Below are 20611 nucleotides of genomic sequence, written 5' to 3' on the forward strand. Positions count from 1 at the left end.
AACAACTGGCTTTGTCCTTGGTAAAATCTTGCACCGTAAACAAGCTTGCTAGGAGCTCGAGACAATTTATGTGCAACTTCAGCTCTTCTGCTGACCATTTCCCTCCTGTCTCTGCTTGCTCGCATCTGGCTCCCCAGCCTGCTCTGCTTGCATCTGATTTTATGAGTAAGTCTGGTACGTCGCTGAAAATCGGTCGGCAGTTCCAGGCCTCCATATTTTGTAGCCACCAGTGAAGCTCTGTCAGTGCCTCCTGGTCTAGGGTCACTATATGATGATACCCCACTCCACCTTGGAGGTGTCTGATCTTGAGCCTTTATAAAGCTCTGTAATGAAGAGGTCCAGGAAAGATTGCCTGTATCAAGGCTGTTAGTAGGCTCACTATCCTGGCTAGACTGCAAAGCGAAATAACTTTCTTCACTATAACCGCCCTCAGCTCCTTCTTGATGGCTTTAACTTTGTGTGTTGGTAATTCGAACACTGCTTTCTTGGTATCTATCATAAATGCCAAAAACTCTATTCTCTGTGCTGGCTGAAGCTGAGACTTGTCTATGTTAAGTATAAACCCCAGAGAGGCCACTAGGGTGAAGACCCAGCGAACGTTCTCCTGAAGAGTCGCCTTGCTCTGGGCCAAGATCAGGATATCGTCTAGATTACGGTTATCCAAAGTATGGCCCGCGGGCCACAATGCGGCCCTCCGAGCCATTTCATGTGGCCCGCGAGGCCATGGCCTGGTTTATTTATTTATTTGCACGATGTTTGTCGGGTCCGTGGACCCGATTAATTAATTTATTTCTGCAATGCTGGGTCCGACCTGCATTGCGGAAAAAAGTAAATTAATAGGGTTCACAGACCCGACAAACATTGAGAAAATAAATAAATAAACCAGGGCTGGCAGAGCACTGTTACTGCCTCTGGTGCCTCTTGGAAGGGGTCACCAGAGGCAATTACAGGCCATGGCCTGGCTTATTTATTAAATTGTATGGGTGTGGATGTCCTGTGAGTGCGCTGCTTTCCCTATTTTGCCTACCTCTGAAGCCTGAAAAGTAGATGCATGAATGCTTGACATACGGCCAACTTTGTGCCAGACCTGCAGATGAACTTAACTGGTCTGCTGTTAAATCTCAGTTACCAGTTTAATGGTATCCACTACCGAATAATTGCTCATTTTACTATAGCCAATATGATAGCTCAGTGGGTTGAGCGCTCACTGCTGCGATGTGTGTGCTTTCAGCTTTCAGCATTGCATTTAACTTCTCTATGCTGTGGAATTCCACTATGCCCCTGATTAGTTGCAATGGGCCTGAGGGATTCTTGGAATTTGAGAGTATATTTTACATTGTTATACCCAGTGATCCCATATCTCCCTGCACAATGGTGTACCACCAACTAAGCATCCACATGAATTACCCTTGCTTTCTCAGTACTGTTGCTCACCTAAATTTAGGGTTCTTTTGTACGGGAAAGCATTCCTAAATGACTCATCACTAATGTGGCCTAAAAGACTGTACAGTATCTTGGCAGTCGACAGTTCCCTGTTTGTTTGTGCTCCTTCAAGATATTTCGCACACGCTGATGCCTCTTCAGGCATACTACGTGGAAAGGTGCTTCTCTGAAATCATCCTGAAATACACATGATTTTTCATGTACAAGATTCTTTTCAGACGAAAGATGGATTTTGATTCTCCTCTTCTGACCCTGTTCTGCTATTCCTTCCTCTTCTTGTCGCACAACACCCTACAAGAATAAGGGCCAGCATTCATCTCTTGCTATCTGAATTGGTTCTGTTTGCTTCAAATGTTTTCCATTAATTTAGTTTGGTGTTTTATGGAAAAATGAAAGCTTGCATTGCTAGGCAAATTTTTTCCATCGCTCCGTCTTTCTTTTTAATTTAGATGACAAAATCCTTGCTAACAAAGTGGCGTGGCGTGTTGTGTAGGGGAGGCATGTTTCACAAGTATAACACGTACACAATAGGTACAATATGAAAAACCTTTATTGAAGTTTTCTGGGGTTGGACAAACTCCTACTTTGCCCTATGACTAAGATGGGAGTAGTCTTCAATTAGGTTCACCTTTGGGTGATCAATTTTCCACATTTTATCTTTTGAATGGGATTATGCTTCTTTCATTACCACAGAAGTAATGAATGTGCATTGCAGAGATAAGCTGCCATATGTATTAGGCACACTGCACAAGCAGCATCAATCATTAACAAAGAAGTAATGATTGTGTATTACAGAGATAAGCTGCCATATGTATTGGGCATAACACTGCACAGGCAGCATCAATCATTAACACAGAAGTAATGAATGTGTATTACAGAGATACGCTGCCATATGTATTGGGCATAACACTGCACAGGCAGCATCACTCATTAACACAGAAGTAATCAATGTGTATTACAGAGATACGCTGCCATATGTATTGGGCACACTGCACAGGCAGCAGCAATCATTAACACAGAAGTAATGAATGTGTATTACAGAGATAAACTGGCATATGTATTGGGCACAGGCAGCAGCAATCATTAACACAGAAGTAATCAATGTGTATTACAGAGATAAGCTGCCATATGTATTGGGCACACTGCACAGGCAGCATCACTCATTAACACAGAAGTAATCAATGTGTATTACAGAGATACGCTGCCATATGTATTGGGCACACTGCACAGGCAGCAGCAATCATTAACACAGAAGTAATGAATGTGTATTACAGAGATAAACTGCCATATGTATTGGGCATAACACTGCACAGGCAGCATCAATCATTAACACAGAAGTAATGAATGTGTATTACAGAGATAAACTGGCATATGTATTGGGCACAGGCAGCAGCAATCATTAACACAGAAGTAATGAATGTGTATTACAGAGATAAGCTGCCATATGTATTGGGCATAACACTGCACAGGCAGCATCAATCATTAACACAGAAGTAATGAATGTGTATTACAGAGATAAGCTGCCATATGTATAGGCCACAACACTGCACATGCTCAGGAAGCATCAATCATGCTTTGTACAGGACAATGCTGGCCTAAATTGGGAACAACCAGCATAGACATGTTGCTACAAAGGCATATTTTGGGCACAACCAGCATGCCACTGTGTTACATAAGTGACAGTGCTGTCTTACACTGTGGACACATTGATCATTAAAATGTGTTGTGTTCTACAATGTTCTTGTCTGCTGTTGGTGACATGGAATGTACATGTTCCCCTTAAGAACTGATTGTAAATTTATGGCTTTTGGGACACTTTTCCTGCTGGAAAATGCACCATTTCAGCCCCATATTTGAAAAAGAATCTTGTGGGGACCCCCCAAATCCTCCTTTGGTCGCCCCCACTATTTCAGAAAAATATCAACACATACATACTGGAAGAAATCACCAGAAACTAACCTTTGATCACTGTCCCTGACACCAAAAGCTATCTTTGGTACTGCATGGCTTTCACTGCCTGTGATGCTATTGTGTCAAAGGTCACACACCATCGATTTTGAATATACTGCTTTGGGTGAGGGCGTTGACTTTTGGCTCGCCGGCCCACTGGGTGACAAAAAGCTAATGCTTTGGCCCCACATTCAAAAAGGTTGGACAAGCCTGGTCTAGATAGATGATAATCCGTATTTCTTTATCTCTTATGGCTGCTGCCACTGGCCTCATTATCTTGGTTAAGGCCCAAGGGGCGGATGCCAGGGCGAAAGGGAGACACGTGAATCGCCATGTCTCCTCGTTCCACCGAAAGCAGAGGAATCTCTGATGAGCTGTCACTATCAGGATAGTGAGATATGAGTCTCTGAGATCTAGGCATATTGCCAACCAATCTCCTGTGTGTAGGAGGTGAATTCCCTCCATCTTGAAATGGTTGTACGTTAGCCATTCATTCAGGGCTTTTACGTTTATCACTGGCCTTATCTTTTTTCCTCTTTGAACTAGAAACATATTGCTGAGAAACCCTGGGCCCCTTGGGAGTCGCGCTCTAATGCGCTTTTGTCTACCAGCTTGCGCAGTTCGATCTGCGGGAATGCTCGCTCCTCCTGTGGCATATGTATTGGCTGTGGCTGTACTCTCTGCACTGGTTCGCCCGTGAACTCTAGGGATAACCCTTCTACTGCTTGAAGCACCCACACATCGCTGGATAGCGCTCTCCATTTGCACAGACATTGGAGAGTCCTTCCTCCCACTTTGAGCAACAGTGTATCTGGTGTACTCACCGCCTGATGTGCTTGGCTGTCTGTACGAGCCTCTTCCACGACGTCCTCTGGGAAATCACGCTCTGACTGGGAAGAACGTGTCTTGTTGTCTCCCTTCCCAGTATTGGGCTTGAGGGCCCTGGGGTCTGCGGTGTAAGTTGAAGCGATTGGATGATCGACCCCAGAAGATCTTCCTGATGGAACTCAGGGCCTTCTCTAAAGCAGAGTAGGTTCTTACAAATTGCACCATTTCTTTGACTAAGGTCTCCCCGAAGAGCAACCCTTTGGCTCCTTCTCCTGCTTCATACGAAGCTAAGTTACTGAGCTTGCTGTTGATTTTTAACAGGACACCTCTCCTCCTCTCTGAGGATAACACGCAGTTCGCATTGCCTAAAAGACACACTGCGTGTTGGGCCCAGTCTCTTGTTGCTTGGGCATCTACTGGCTTCCCATTGTTTTTGGCCTTCTCTGCCAGTTCCATTATCTTGGCCAATGGCCCCACCAGGTCTAGCAGTTTATCCTGGCAACCTCTCCAGGCACGGTTGACGCCTTTTCTAATATCTCTGGCCACCTTCTTCACAAATGTGACCATTCTTGGATACAGGTCAGGGATGTCTGCCAATTTGCTAGGCAACTCTGGCCGTGGGCACTCTGATCTCATTCTTCCGCGCACTTCTCTGTCTAGGGGCTTTTGAATGTGCTGCGACATATATAGGGCTACTCTTGGTGACGGTGCGCATTCCGATGACTTTGGATGTCTGATGGACTCCGGGTCAAACATATCGCCTATCCCCTCTTCCTCTTCTGGGACATGTTCTTCTTCGAGGGGCTCCTTGGGGATAACTTCCTCCTTGTCTCTCTCGCCATCTGGCGAATAGCCCTCATCATCATCCCCTAAATTATTCACCCCTAGGGTAGGGGGTCGATCATGTATAGCAGACTTCAATAGGAAGGCTTCTTTTAGCATGGTGACTGGGTCGGCCACCTCTTGGGGAACAAAGTTTACCCTTTCAGTTTGGCTCGGGGTGGGGGTCAAAGAGGTCAGCCTCTTTCGATCCTTCTTACACCCCTTTTGTTCAACCCCTTGCTGGGGGTGTCTTGCTGAAGTCCCTTCGCGAGGGCTGTCTGCCTGTCTTTTCCTAGCCGCTAGCTGGTCTGCTTTTTGGTTAGACATTAATGCTTCTAGCCATATCTAAACATTGTCCTATGGGCTGCACCCCTTGGGAAACAGCTTGGGAGAGTGAGTCCCTATGACCTTCTTGAAACTGAGGGGCAGCTCTGTATCTTTTTCAGTGGGTTCCTCCACCCACTCTTCTTCACTCCACTCTGTTGTGGTAGATTGGGACCTGTCTGGTTCCTCATAGTGAGACATGGGTGGTAGAGACTGGCAATGCCAGCTGCGGACTGTCATTTTAGGAAACATGCTCAAAGCAGTGTAATGAGTTTAGCTACTTCTCAATCCTCGTCTGCTTCTTTTTTTTCTTTAAGTAATGCCAGTGAAAATGCCTTTGTGTGGTAAACGTTCCGTGTATTGCGCAGCGTTCAATCTAGAGGTCAGGAAAGAAATAAAAGTCTAAGAAATCCCAGATACTTGTAAAAGTAGCCAGGACTCCTTGTATAACATGAGGTGAAGCAGGAGGAAAGCCTATGCAGACTGGAAGCTTGAGACAAACCCTAACCCTGGCAGAAAGTGAAAGGCATAGGCAAGGGAATCTATGATTGTACTACTGGAAACCCAGCCACTATAAGAGGCATTGCCCTAGCATAGTGGAAAATGTCAAAGCTCGACCATTAAGAATGGGCAAAGGTCAAAACTTAAATGATGTCACCACAATCCAAACAAACAGCAATTCTTCGTACAGATTGTCTTGTCCTTCATGGTGGACCCATTCGCTGCAGTTAGCGTATTAGATTCAGGAGCCTACTGGGATTTTATGGACCAAGAATTTGCAATTACACGACATTCACACAGTGCAAAAAGCTAGGCCTTAACCCATAAGGTCAGTAGATGGGAGGTCTTCAAAATCTGGAGATGTTTTCAGAGACACCAAATAATTTGTTATGGTAAACCGTGGTAGGCACCTAGACGACATTTTGTTTGATATCACACATTCCTCAGATTTCATAGTCCCCCTAGGTACATCTTGGCTCAGGAAGCCCAGTCGGTGAACGCTGAATTGATTGGAAGAGAAAGACAATAACCTCTGCATCAGACTAGTACAAAGAACACTGCAGCCCTCCATCAGCCAAGAGTATTACCAAATGATAGTAGGAGTCATAAAAGATCAGAAGATACCAACTTAAAATCAAGAATTCCATGACTTGTTTTCTGGAAAGGATGTTGAACAGTTGCCACCACATGGAGAATATGACTGCTCTATTGAGCTAGTTGCAGACTCCAAGATCTGACATTATGTTTTTTATGTATTCTTACATTTGGAGAGCGCCTAAGCCCTTGGCCACCAGGGTGGTGTTGATGAACCAGTTAGATGCAGAGACGTGGCAGTGGCAGTGAAAGGGGCAGGTGGCTTACCTCCCGTAATTGGACAATTCTGTCACAGACAAGATCAAACACAGTTTGTTAGGTAAATATCCAAGTCTTTAGTGCCTTACAGAATGGCCAGTAGGATTTGTCTGCCCTCAGGGCAGGGGGGAGCTTGTTCCAATGATGCAATGTCATTTTGTGAAAGCTAGAGCCTCCTTTGATTTTCTTGTAGGTGGGTGCACAAGGCGGTGAGTGTGGAGTGCTTTAACGGGTCTGGTGGATTTTAATCACACACATTTCTGAGACAGGTATTTCAGGGACACATTAGCCAAAGATTTATGTGTAATGGAAAGCGTTTTAAAAATGATTCTCTCTCGGATTGGGAGCCAATGTACCTCTTTCCTTGCTGCTGATATGTGCTATTTTTTAGGTAAGTTCAGTGCTGCACGTAGGGCGTTGTTTTGGATTATTTTAAGTTTGTTTATGTTTTGCTTGGAAGTCCCTGCAAAGAGCACATTACAATAATCGAATCTCAATCCTATGATGGCTCTGGTGATGGTGAGGCAGCTAGATGGCGTGAGGAATTGTATGGCTGCGTTGATGACTTTTGTTGTATAAGCAGCGAAGACACAATCGCATTCACTTGTCTAGAGAGGGTGAGGGAAGCATCCATGTAGACGCCCAACGTTTTAACTGAGGTTGAGACCAGAATTTGGGTGCCATCTATCATGAAAGCTGTGTATTGTGTGTTGAGGTTTTTGAGCATAGCTGGAGAACCGACTAACAAGATCTTGGTTTTATCATCATTGAGACAGAGGTGGTCTGTGGCCATCCAAGGTTGGATAGTTAAATATATTCTGGTGATCATGATGGAGTCAGTGTCGTAACTGCCAGTAAGTCGGAGGATGATTTGGGTGTCATTGGCATAGTTAGTGTATTGTATGCCGAAGGAGTCCAGCTGGTCAAAAAGGGGTTTGGCGAAAATGTTGTAGAGGGAGGGGGAGATGCAGGACCCTTGCGGCACTCCACATGGAATAGGGATGGGGGCGCAGGCCGTCTCTGAGAAGACTCTCCTGGAGCTACCCTCCAAGAACGATGCTACCCAGGACGTGGCTTCCAGGGAGGCGTTGGCAGACTCAATTAGATGGTTGCCAAGAGTTGTATGATTTACCAAATCGAAGGGGGCAGAGAGGTCCAGGAGGAGTAAAAGGGCTGGTTTGCCTTATTCTTTGAAGGCATGAAGCTGGTTTTTCAGGTCTAGTAGCACTGATTCTGTTTCTTGAGCTGGTCGGAATCCAGACTGTCACAACCCCAGGATGTTGTTAGCTTCTAAGAATAGCGGGATTTGGTCATAGGTTTCTCTGTCAAGGATTTTTAATAAGAATGGTGCTGTAGTGATGGGTCGGCTCGTTTTTGGGGACTGCCGGGTCAGGTGAAGGTTTCTTTAGAAGGGGGTGCACCCAAGATTCTGTCAGACTAGCTGGGACTTGACTCGTGGCAAATGAGGCATTAATAAATCTAGTGATGAACGGAACTAGGTCTTCCGAGCAGTCTTTAATGATGTTAGCAGGGCAGATATCACCTTTGCATTTGGATGGTTAGAGCTTTTTTAGGATATTGGCTGTTTCCATTTCTGACACTTCTCTCAAATAAAAACAGAGGTTTGCTCTGGGGAGGTGTGGACAGGTATGGGATGGTTGTGGTAATCAGGGCTTGTTTTTTTGCAACTTTTAGTTGTAGAGAGGTGACTTTAGCATAGCGTTCTGAATATTAATGCACCATGCTTCATCTTTGGGGGTGCTAGTGGGGGGAGTGGACGTGTTTTCTAGTTCTCTGAAGATTTTAAAGATCGCTTGGGAATGTGAGCTGGCATTCATTATTCTGGAGTTGAAGGCCATTGCTTTGGCTGTGATGACTGCACATTTATATTCTTTGGCGATGGAGTTGAATTGGCTTGTAGGGCCCTTTCTCCAGGCCACTTCTGTTTGTCTTTTTTTTAGGTGTAGCGCCTGCAGGTCGGGGACAGACCATGCGTTCAAATGTCTGGCAGATTTGGCTCTCCTGGGTATTTGAGGGGGCCACCAGGTTTATGGCGGAGGTTATGGTGCTAGAGTACAGCTCTGTAATTGGGTCTGTTGAGACAATGTTCTTTGGTAGCAGAGGGGTAAGATGAGGCAAGATGGACTCTGGATATTTTACAGGAGCTTCGTGAAAGGGTAGAGGGCATGGCTGTGGGGGTAGGAATCTGCTGTCTTAGCAATGGGAGGGTGAAAATGATAGTATGGTGGTCTGACCATGGGCATGGTAGAATGGATGTGATGGAAATCTGATTATTCAGGTCCATCACTCAATTCAAAGTTCTCCCCCTGTTGTGGGTGGGGGCTGAGATTCGGTGGATGAAACCTAGGTCAGTGAGAGCTTTTGTGACCTCTGAGGCAGCAATGTCATTTGGGTCGATCAGGCCTAGATTGAAGTTCCCTAGTATATGGGTGCTAGTAGTCGGTTTGAGGTATTTTCCTAGCATGTGAAAAAGGTTTTCTTCAAATTAGGTGATTTGGCTCGGCGGTTGATATAGGATGTGTAAGGTGGTAGAGTCTGCCGGGGCGGTGGTGAGTTTGACTGTGAAGAGTTCACAATTATCTTCGATAGTGAGGTGTAAGGAACTCATGGTGGCAACAGTAAAGACAGACACAAGTGATCACAGTTCAAGGGTGTTTATTAAATTGTAAATGCAGGGTGGAAAAACGCCTAATCTAAACCTAAATCTAATATGGGAGCAATCTTGGACCATTATATGAAAAATAAGGCAGTCCTTGTGGCGTGTCAAAGTAAAAGGCCTATAATAAAAAAAACGATTGGCAAATCCTTACAACTAATTACAGAAAGAGTGTGCGATAGAGTTTTCAATCAAGAAAGAAGTGTTCACAAATAATAAGTCAGGATGTCATTGCCAGGGGTGTCCCTTCCCCACATTTGGAGCACGGAACAAAGTGGATCTCCTGAGCAGAGCACATGCTCAAGCTTCTCCCCTGGGTCCCCCCTCTTCCAGGCATAGACCCTTCACAAAATCACACTCACTGTGGCTTTTCTTACTTTCACGAATCTTAATGTATTTTTAAATAGTTCTTCGGGCTTTGCCCCCTCTTTTGTTGGCTTCCCTCTGCCGGGTTCACTCTTGCAAACTTTTATAACACACTGTTCATACGCTCATTTCACCAAGCAGGACTAATTTCCCTTAGCTTCGCAATCATCTGTCTGTCAAAGACTTTCGACGATACAGAGGATTTTACAAGACCCCTGTATGACCACTTTGATCTCTTCTCGCCTCTTCCCAAGGGCTTCTGTTTACGGTAGTTTCTACCATCGGGGAATCGCCCAGAGTTTCTTGCCTCAGCACCCATGTGGTGCGGACTCCTCTGTTGCTGGTTCTTCCCCCTTTCACCAATAGTATCCTTTTAGCTTTTCAAAGTTCAATTTAGCCGTTGGCTATTTAATGTTCAACACAGTTCGTGTTACGCTCACCTGGTATCCACAGGGACGCCACCCAGCTGGGTTACTCGCTGGCACGCTTCTCAGCTTTGCCCTGATGTGGTCTGCAGGGAAGGTTCTGCCTTGTGGTAGAATTAGCCGTGTTCTCCGTCCTGCCTTCTTTGCAGGTGCGCGTTGTCTTTCATGGGCGAGTGCTGTCCAGTTACTTCACTGACGCCGGCCCGTTTGATATTGTTCAGGTAGGTCTTATTGCTGATCTTTAGTTTTGTTGCTATCCTGCATGCCTTTCTTTGTTTAAAATGTCTCTTTTTTCTCCCTTAGGTATGCAGAGCTTCAGCGCGGCGAACTGGCTTGGTTGAGCCCCGCTCATAAATGATGGCGCATTAAGAGCGCTATGATGCGCTGGGGGCGTGGCTTGGACGCCATGTGAAAGGACGTGCCTGAACGGGAGCTCCCGCTGATCCGAACATTATCCGGCTGAATCCGCGCAACGGCCGCTACGATGTGGCATAGACGGTGATGACTGTAAATGCGAAGCTCGGCTGCACATGTGGATGCATTCTCATACGGGATTGTGCAGCGCTTGGGTACTCAGGAGCCGCGTGAAGTTTTTGGGCCGGAGCTTCGCCGGCAGACAAAATGGCTGCCGTCGCTTGATGTTGGGACAAAGGATCGGGGACCGGATTCTGGAGGCGATTCCCTCAGTTCACGTTCAGCGCGATCCAGCGAAAGCAAGCTTGACTGGGGGTAGCCGAAATTGTGTGGCGACGTGGGCACATAGTGCCCCCAGGCCTGGGGCCTAAGCGAGATCGAAGGGACGCTCCTGATCGAAGATATGACGAGCAAGCTCCTGAGGGCGAAGAATAAACAGCCCACGCTCGACGAATTTGCCAAGACATCGCCTGGCACCGAGGGGACCAGGAGCAAAGAAAAGGCCCAGCCCAAGGAGATGGCCGCAGGAGGAACGAACCAGGAGGTCCTGGCAGCGATCGCAGATCTGAAGGCGACATGGGAGACCAAACTCCAACTTGCGGTGGCCGAACTGAAAACTGCGATGGAACTTCAGGTCGGGGCGGTACAGGAAGACGTGAACCTCCTGAGGCAAGATGTGCGAACCCTGGCCGAGCGCACAGAGACCCTGGAGAAGGAGATGGGCCCGACTGTGGCGGAATGCACCGCGCACAAACGAGAGATCCATGCCCTGGTGCAGAGGGTAGGCAACCTGGAAAGCAGGGCTGAAGAGGCAGAAGGTCGGGCCCGTAGAAACAACATCCGGATTGTGGGCCTACCGGAGGGAGCTGAGGGCCAGAATCCCACAGATTTTATTGAGACTTTGCTGCTGCAGGAGATCACCGGAGGTGCCCTAACGCAGGGATTTGCAGTGGAAAGGGCACACAGGGCCCTGATCAGAAGGCCACCGCCGGGTAATCCGCCCAGGCCCGTGATCGCCAAGATCCTCAACTACAAAGACCGGGAGAAGATTCTGGAACATTTTCGTAAAGGGGGCACCATACGGCGAGGGGAGGCAACCATCTCTGCTTACCCCGACTACACTCTACAAGTGCAGCGCAGTCGGATGAACTTTGGGGCGGTCAAAAGGCGCCTGCGGACGGCCGGTTTCAAGTATATGTTACTCTACCCAGCCAAACTCAAGGTCTTCTTCAAGGCTAAGACGCTGTTTTTCGACACCCCCGAGGAGGCCATGGAATGGCTCGATGCGCAGAACTGCCCTCAGGAGCCTGATGAGCAGATGGCGGACGGAGCAGGGAGAGTTAAGTGAAACAGTGGGCCCGGCGGACTTTGAACATTTGGACTGGAATATAGTCTTTGCCACTTTGTGATGGGGATGCATTTTTTAACTGTTGCGAACATGGTCCGCGAGCGCGGATATAAATGTGTAGGGGGCATCCGGGGGCCGTTTTATTCGTACCCCAGTGTGTGGTTAGGTTAGTCACTGTGTGGGGTGTGACACCCTGTCGGGTTCTCTACGGGGGCTTCCGTGGAGAACCGAACACGGGGATGCCTGAGATCCAGGGATGGAGCTGGGCGGTTGGTTGGGTTAGGGGGGTGGGGGGTGTTAGTTGTTATGTGAGCCTGGGGAAGAAACTGAGAAGGGATGTAGTCGGGACTGGGGGGAGGCGATCAGACCAGAGGGGGAAGTGGGAGCTACGGATAAATCATGGGAGACCTTAAGGTATTGACATGGAATGTTAGAGGGTTGAATAGCTACCTGAAGCGTAATAAGGTCATGTTGTATTTGAAGAGGCAGAGGATAGACGTGGCCTTGTTACAGGAGACGCATTTGACACGGGATAAACTTGAAATGGTGCGGAGAAAATGGAGGGGGACAGTGGTTGGATCCACATTCTCTGCGTATGCCAGGGGTGTGCTGGTTTGGGTTGCACCACATGTCCCGTTCAAGTTCTTGGGGGAGGTTGTGGAGTCGGACGGGCGGCTGGCCATGGTTCGGGGGATTGTGGAAGGTAGAGTTGTCTGTATCATAAACACTTATGCGCCCAACCAGGACACAGCGACTTACTTCAAGACACTGTGCGCGAGACTCGGTGAAGGGATGGGGAGCACAGTAATCTGGGGTGGAGACTTTAATTGTGTGCTTAACCCCAGGGAGGACAGGTCGGATGACAAAATGGTTAGGCCCAGCCCAGCGGCCAAGGTGTTGCAGTCGCTGCTAGCGGATCTAGGCCTGGTAGACGTGTGGAGAGCGAGACACCCGGGTGGGAGGCAGTATTCGCACTATTCGGCTCCGCACCAACTGCACACGAGGCTCGACTACTTTTTTGCCACTCCAGACATTCTTACGGAGTGTGAACAGATTGACTACAGGGCGAGGGTCCTCTCGGACCACTCGCCCCTAATCATGCATTGGCGGCTGCGCCCCCCACGTGCACGGATTCCAACATGGCGCCTTCGGGCGGAAGCGCTACGGGATCCGGTATTCAAGGAGGACATGAGGGAGGAGATAGTCGCGTACTTTGAGACGAACACAGGGAGTGTCAAATCGGCTGGTACTTTGTGGGAGGCTTTTAAGGTGGTGATGAGGGGAGTTGCTATCGCGAAGTCCAAGGGATTAATGGGCGGAATCCTGACCGACCTGCGAGAGGCCGATATCGAGCTGGAAAAAGAATTGGAGAAGGGTGGGACCGATGTGGAAGTAGTTACTGAGCTGCAGCAGCGGTGCACTGGGCATTGGGACAGACTTTGTAACCTGAATTATACGAAGTACATTGAGAGGTTGCATGCGGGTGGGGACAAGACAGGCAGGCTCCTCGCTTGGCTATATAAGAGCGAAACCCCTAGGGCTCCGATCCGATCGGTCATCACTGAAGGGGGTGCAGAGATCGATACGCAAGAAGGGGTAAATGGGGCATTCGCAGAATACTACCAAACATTGTATGAAGATCGGGAAGGGGGGAGCCGAGAGGAGATAGATGAAGTACTCGGGGATATAGGCCTGCCCAGAATCAGCGATGAAGAGCGAGAGGAGATGGATGCTCCGATCACTCTGGAAGAGCTCAGAGAAATAGTGCGACAGCTGCCCACTTGCAAGGCCCCGGGGGCGGACGGGTTCCCCAGCGAGTTTTATAAGGCGTATGGGGAGGAGGTACTCCCACCCATGCTGGACATGTTTAATGAGGCGTTCGAGCTGGGACAGCTACCAGAATCACTCAGGGAAGCGGTCATAGTGCCACTCCCCAAGCACAATACACCGGGACACGGTTGCGGCTCCTATCGACCCTTGTCAATGCTGAACCAGGACAGCAAGATCCTAACAGCTGTCTTGGCGGCTAGAATGAGGAGAGTGATAGGCAAGCTGATTCACCCTGACCAGACGGGCTATGTCCCGGACAGGAACATTACCCACAACCATAGACGCCTACACAGAGTGGTCGAATGGGGATGTAGCAAAGACGGCGAAATGGCGATAGTGGCGCTGGATGCGGTCAAGGCGTTCGACTCTGTTCGTTGGCCGTGGCTGTTGGCGGCACTGGATCACTTCGGAATGGGGCCAGGGTACAGGAGGTGGGCCGAATTATTATATAGCGCGCCTCTAGCCAGAGTTCGTACGGGGGCAGTAGTGTCGGATAGGTGGCAGTTAGGTAGAGGCACCAGGCAGGGATGTCCTTGGTCCCCAATGTTGTACATCCTGGCCCTTGAGCCCTTGGCAATTTACCTCCGGCAACAGTATGACCCGGTGGGCATAGAGGTGAGGGGGGAGAGCCATCTGATATCCTTGTATGCCGACGATATGCTGTTGTACCTCCAATACCCTGAAGAGAACCTGCAATATGTCTTGGAGGTGATGGAGAGGTTTGCTTGGCTTTCTGGTATAGCGGTCAACCCTCGGAAATCCACCCTGTTCCCGCTGGGCGGCTATGTGGGGATACCGGCTGAGAGGTTGCCAGTATTGCGAATCCCATGGGCGACAGGCACCTTTCGGTACCTTGGCATAGACGTATATCACACGACCGGGGAGGAACACAGGCACAATACTGAATTGGCAGTGGGGAGGATCGAGAAGTGCATGAGGTTTTGGGAGAAACTACCCTTAGCGATGATGGGCCGGGGTGCTATGCTTAAGATGGTCGTGCTACCTAGGCTGCTGCATTATTTCAATAACATTCCACACATGATACCCAAGGGGTTTTTTGCTAGACTACATGGGGCATGTAGAGATTTCTTATGGCAGGGCACGCGTAACAGGGTCGCATTGTGGAAATTGCAGAAGGCTTATGAGAAAGGCGGCGTGAGGCTGCCGAACTTTGAGGCCTACTACGTGGCAGCGCAGCTGCAGTACGTGGCCAAGTGGCTTTCGGACGACAAAACCCCGGAACATAGACTGTTGGGAAAGGACTGCTCCCCCTTCTACCTGCGAGAGATCATTTGGGTATCCAGCACATGGATGAGGGGGCGTCCTAAGATGTTAGCGTTGGGCAGGAACATGTGGCGAAGAGCCTGCCGGATGATGGGGGATCCCCTGCCGTGCATGCCGCAGCTGCCGCTGGTGGCCTTGGCAGGGGAAGACGGACAGCTTAGGGCCATCCTGCGAACATACTGGGAGGCAGTGGGGCTGGTCACTTTGGGGGACATTTGGCAGGATGGGGCCTTGGCGGAGTTCGCAGATTTGGAGGCGGGGGCGGGGCTGCATGCGGGGAAATACATGACGTTCCACAGAGTGGTCAGGGAGGTCCGGAGCACTTGGCCCGAGACCGTATTGGCTGACGAGCCGGATGCGACGCTGGAGATTATGTATGACGCATCCGAGGGCGGGCACGAGGTCTCCAGGCTGTACGAGATGCTGATGGCAAAGGTTGGGAAGGATTTGGGGTACCTGAGGTTGGAATGGGAAACAGAGATGGGGGCCCCGATGGCGGATGGGCAGTGGGAGCGCGCCCTGGGGTACCACAAAAAAGTATCGAGGAATGCCAGGTTTAAACAGATACAACTATATATCACGCATAGGGCATATATGACCCCCCTGAGAATTTCCAGATTTCGAGACGCTGGGCGCCAGGCGTGTCCCAAGTGTAACACAGAGAACGCTGATATGATTCACATGTTCTGGGCCTGCCCTGTGATTGCAACCTACTGGAGTGAAGTGGCGCAGAAGCTGGCAGGGAGGGGCATTGTACTTAAGATAGATTCGGCCTGGGCCTGTTTGCTTGGGGGGTACCCCAGGGCGCGCAAGCTTCGGCACGTGGAGAAGCTTAAAGATTTGGCTTATACACTTGCCAAACGCAGAATAGCCATGGGATGGAAGAATTGCCAGAGGCCACGGGTGGAGGTATGGTGGCGTGACCTCCAGAAATGGGCTGCTGCCGAGACGACAGCATGGTGGGAGGCCAGCAGGGTGGGAGGGGAGGAAGAGGTGAGCTCCCTCACGGCATGGAAGGTGCTATTGGCTGAACTGTTTAGTACGGGGTCGACCTCGGCTGGATCTGAGAGCGACGGAACCCCACCACACGGAACGGACAATGATGGTGGACACCCTACAGGCTCATAGGGGGGAGGGAAGGGGATTGTTAAGTTAATTCTGTTCTGTTTTTTCTTTCTTTTCTTTTTCATATCTGTTGTTTGGCCTTTGTTGTGGCTTGATGTGTTCTATTTATGTTCTGTTGCACTGTGTGGTTATAAAATAAAATACATTTAAAAAAAAAAAAAAAAAAGAGCGCTATGATGCGGTAAGTAAGCGCTATGCGCAGCGCTGCGAAGTCTTGCCTTTGCTAACCTGTGTTTTCCTTCCTTGTAGGTCGCGGTGTTCTTCAGCGCGAGTGCATTGTGTGGAGTGGTGCCAGCCGAGAGGCGACCAGCCAGGTAAGCCTTTTGAGCAGTTCATAATTTGTAAATGTCTCTTGCTTCTATCTTCCTCTTTCAGGTCGTTTTGTCCGGGAGGCGTGCAGATTCGAGGAACCTGTTCTCAGTCGCTGCGAGTGTTTAAAGATGAAGACTGCAGGTAAGATGCTGCTGCTAATGATGTTCCTTTTGTCTCCTTGCAGGTTCTGCTTCTCCGAGGTTCGAGGGAATAGCTGGACACGGTGAGCGTCACGTTGCAAGCTGCAAAGTAACACGAAGCACGTTCTGCAGTCAGGGTGTGGTTTATATAGCCCAGGTAAAGTAGTACCAGGGAAAGTAGTTCCAGGCCTGCCACACCCAAAACACTAGACCACATGGCTTGGTTCTTAGGAACCAAGCTATGTGGATGCCTCCATGTTGGCTGACAATATAATAAAGTAGTTCCCAAGTACATTGTTGTTCATGGTGTATGAGCGTGGCGCCATAAGCGTCAGGACTGGCCCCATGAGGGCTTTTGAAGAGGATGCCAGGCTCTAGAGGCCCGAGTCCTGACTCCACCTGGCCAATGGGTTTGCCAGAGGGGATTTTGGGCGAGGGTTGTGACAGCACTCCCCCCTAAGGCCCCTCCCATGGTGTTCCTTCTGTCTGGCCCAGGTTTGGTTGGGAAGTTCCGATGGAATTTCCTGATTAGACGTGGTGCGTGGATATTCTCACTGGGCTCCCGGGATCTATCTTGTGGTCCAAATCCTTTCCAATCGACGAGAAAATATAGCTTGGTCCTAGAGTATTTAGAGTCCAATATATCTTTGACTTCGAATTCTGGTTCTCCGTCAACAAGTATGGGCTTAGGTGGTGTCCCAATCTGTGTGCCGGGTGGCATTGGTTTCAGGAGGGACACATGGAATACCGGGTGGATGTGTAGATTAGGTGGTAAATCCAGTTTCACAGCTGCTGGGTTGATAATTGCCTTAATGGTATAGGGTCTAAGAATCTGGGATGAAAAGTCTGGTTCCCTTGATGGGTAGGAATTTAGCAGCTAGCCAAACTTTGTTTCCTACTTGATAATCAGGGGCCTTTTTCCAGTGTTGGTCGGCGAATCTCTTTTGTTTTTCTTTGGCATGAATAAGGTGTTCCTTTGCCCTTTTGAAAGCCTGAGTAATGGTTGTGTGTAGAGTCTTTACCCCTGGCATTTCCAAGCTGGCTTGAAGGTCTAGTTCAGAGGTACATGGATGTCTGCCATGAAGGGTATAGAAGGGTGTTTGTCCCGTGCTTGAATGCAAAGAATTGTTATATGCATATTCGGCTATCCATAGTAGGTCTTTCCAATTCCTTTGTTCGTGGTGCAGCATGCACCGTAAATATTGCTCGAGTGTCTGATTGGTTCTCTCGTTTTGGCCGTCCGTTTGGGGATGGTGACTGGTAGATAGCCGAACATCGATCTGCGCCATTGCACAGCATTTTTTCCAGAAGTTTGAAACAAACTGGCTGCCTCGATCAGAGACCAGAACCGAAGGGAAGCCATGTAGCTTAACCACCCCCTCCAGGAACACTTTTGCTAAAGTAGCTGCGTCTGGGAGGCCTTTGAGAGGAATAAAATGGGCCATCTTCGAGAATAAGTCCACAACTATAAGGATGGTTTTGAACCCTTGGCTTGGAGGTAGATCAGTGATGAAGTCAAGGGAAAGAGTGTGCCATGGAACTGGAGGAATGTCCAATGGTTGTAGGAGACCAGACGGTTTTTGTTTCTGTGATTTATTTTGTGCGCAGACACCTCAGGCCTGAATATACTGAATGATGTCCTTACACCAGGTAGACCACCAAAAGTTTTCTTTCATCTTAGCTAGGGTTTTCGCGATCCTAGGATGCCCTTCGATCAGTGAATCGTGATAGTTTGAAATAATATGCTGTTGTAATTCCTTCTTGGGCACATATAGGCGATCCCTAAAAAAGGGTAGGTGGTCCTTGATGGTATATTGTTCTCCTTGAGTTTGCCATGCGAGGTAGGCATCAGGATTCATTGTCCATTGGCTTTCTTTTCGTAGTTCTGCTTGTGTTAAGGCTGTTGCGATACCCAAGAGTTTGTCTTCAGGTATAATAGGTACTGGGTCTGGAGTTGTATATACTATTTCATCTATGCCCATGCGAGATAAGGCATCCGCCTTTCCGTTTCTGACTCCTGGTTGAAATGTGATTACATAATCATAATCGGCGAAGAAAAGGGCCCACCGTAATTGGCGCGAGGACTGGGCCTTGGCTGTTTTGAGATATTGCAGGTTTCGGTGGTCTGTGATGACTGAAATGGTGTGTCTGGCCCCCAGAAGGTAGTGCTTCCAGGCTTTAAAGGCGGATTTGATAGCCAGGAGTTCCTTGTCCGTGATGGCATAATTAATCTCTGGAGGTGAGAACTTTTTGACCAGAAGGCCACAGGATGTAGCTGGCCGGTTTCCGGGTCTCTATGTGAAAGGACAGCCCCCATTGTGAGACTGGACGCATCAGTTTCAACGACATAAGGGAGGTCTGGACGAGGATGTTGCAGGATTGGAGCGGAGGTAAACCTTTGTTTAAGTTCCTGAAAGGCTTCTTCTGCTTCTTCGGTCCAAGCAAACTTTTTATTGTTTTTTCTTAATAGTACTGTGACTGGGTGCACAACCTGAGAGAAGTCTGGGATGAACCGGTGGTAGAAGTTCGCAAAACCCAGCATGCTTTGTACCCCTTTCAGAGATGTCGGTGAAGGCCATTTCAGAATGGCATCTACCTTGTGCACGTCCGTTCTGATGCCTCCTGGAGTAAGGATAAAACCAAGAAATTCTACTTCGGTGACGTGAAAAAAGCATTTTTCAAGCTTTGCAAACAGGTGATGTTGACGGAGCTTGGTGAGGACTGAACGAACATTCCTGACATGATCTTGTTCCCGAGGCTGAGTATACTAAAATGTCATCTATCTACACTAAGGTGCACACATCAATTAACTCCCTTAAGACGTCATTCATGAAATATTGGAATGCCGCAGGAGCGTTGCATAACCCGAAGGGCATGACTTGATATTCAAACAAGCCGTACTTAGTACAGAAGGCGGTTTTCCAGTCATTTCCTTTTCTGACTCGGACCAGGTGGTACGCTCCTCGAAGGTCCAATTTGGTATAAATCTGGGCATCTTTAACTTGGTCTAGCATCTCAGGGATAAGTGGCAAGGTGTAGCGGTTCTTCACAGTGATCTGGTTCAATGCGCGGCAGTCAATACAGGTTCTCAAGTCTCCTTCCTTTTTCGGTACGAAGAACAAAGGACTGGCTGCGGGGGACTTCGAAGGACGGATAAATCCGTTTGCAAGGTACTGGTCTAAATAGGATTTCAAATGAAGGTTTTCTGGTTCTGTGAGAGCCTAGATCCTGCCACAAGGGCTTTGTGCACCAGGAACAAGGTCGATCTGACAGTCATAGGGCCTGTGCGGCGGCAATGTATTGGCTTGGTCCTTTCGGAAAACATCCCGGAAATAATGGTATTCACTTGGCAAGGTATTAGTTGCTCCCAGGGTTGATACTGTCGCTCCGGGAGTCATGGGGATACAGACGTCGGGTTTCTCCTCTTGTTAATAGCAGGCAGGAGAGCAGTCACCGGGGAAGGTTAATTCTCGTGCCCGCCAGTCTATCAAAGGGTTGTGAGCAACCAACCATCGCATCCCTAGTATTAGCCTGAACTGAGGTGCCTTGATGAGATCGAATGAAATAGACTCCCGATGTCCGTCCTGACACAGCAAGGTTACCCTGGCTGTGCACTGGGTTACTGGTCCGGAAGCGATTTCTGTCCCATCTACGGTGGTTACCTTGTCCATAGTTGGCTTATAACACAAACGAAGCCCCATCTCTGCTGCCAGTTCTTGATCAATATAATTTCCAACTGCTCCGCTATCGAAGTATGCTTCAACAGCGTGCATTCTTGACGACTGTTGGTGGTTAATTAAGATCACTGTTATTGCAAAGTGCGAGGTCAGCAACTCTTTCTTCTCACTCGACAAACTGACCTCTACGTTTGTCGAGCTTGGTAGGTTCTCGATTCCTTAGCTTCATCCTTCTGTGTGGCCCGACTGTTCTTCTTGGGGGTTTTACTGGACAGTCCTTCAGGAAATGTCCT

Source organism: Ambystoma mexicanum, chromosome 6p (assembly GCF_040938575.1).
Source record: "Ambystoma mexicanum isolate Mex_15411 chromosome 6p, UKY_AmexF1_1, whole genome shotgun sequence".
NCBI lineage: Eukaryota > Metazoa > Chordata > Amphibia > Caudata > Ambystomatidae > Ambystoma > Ambystoma mexicanum.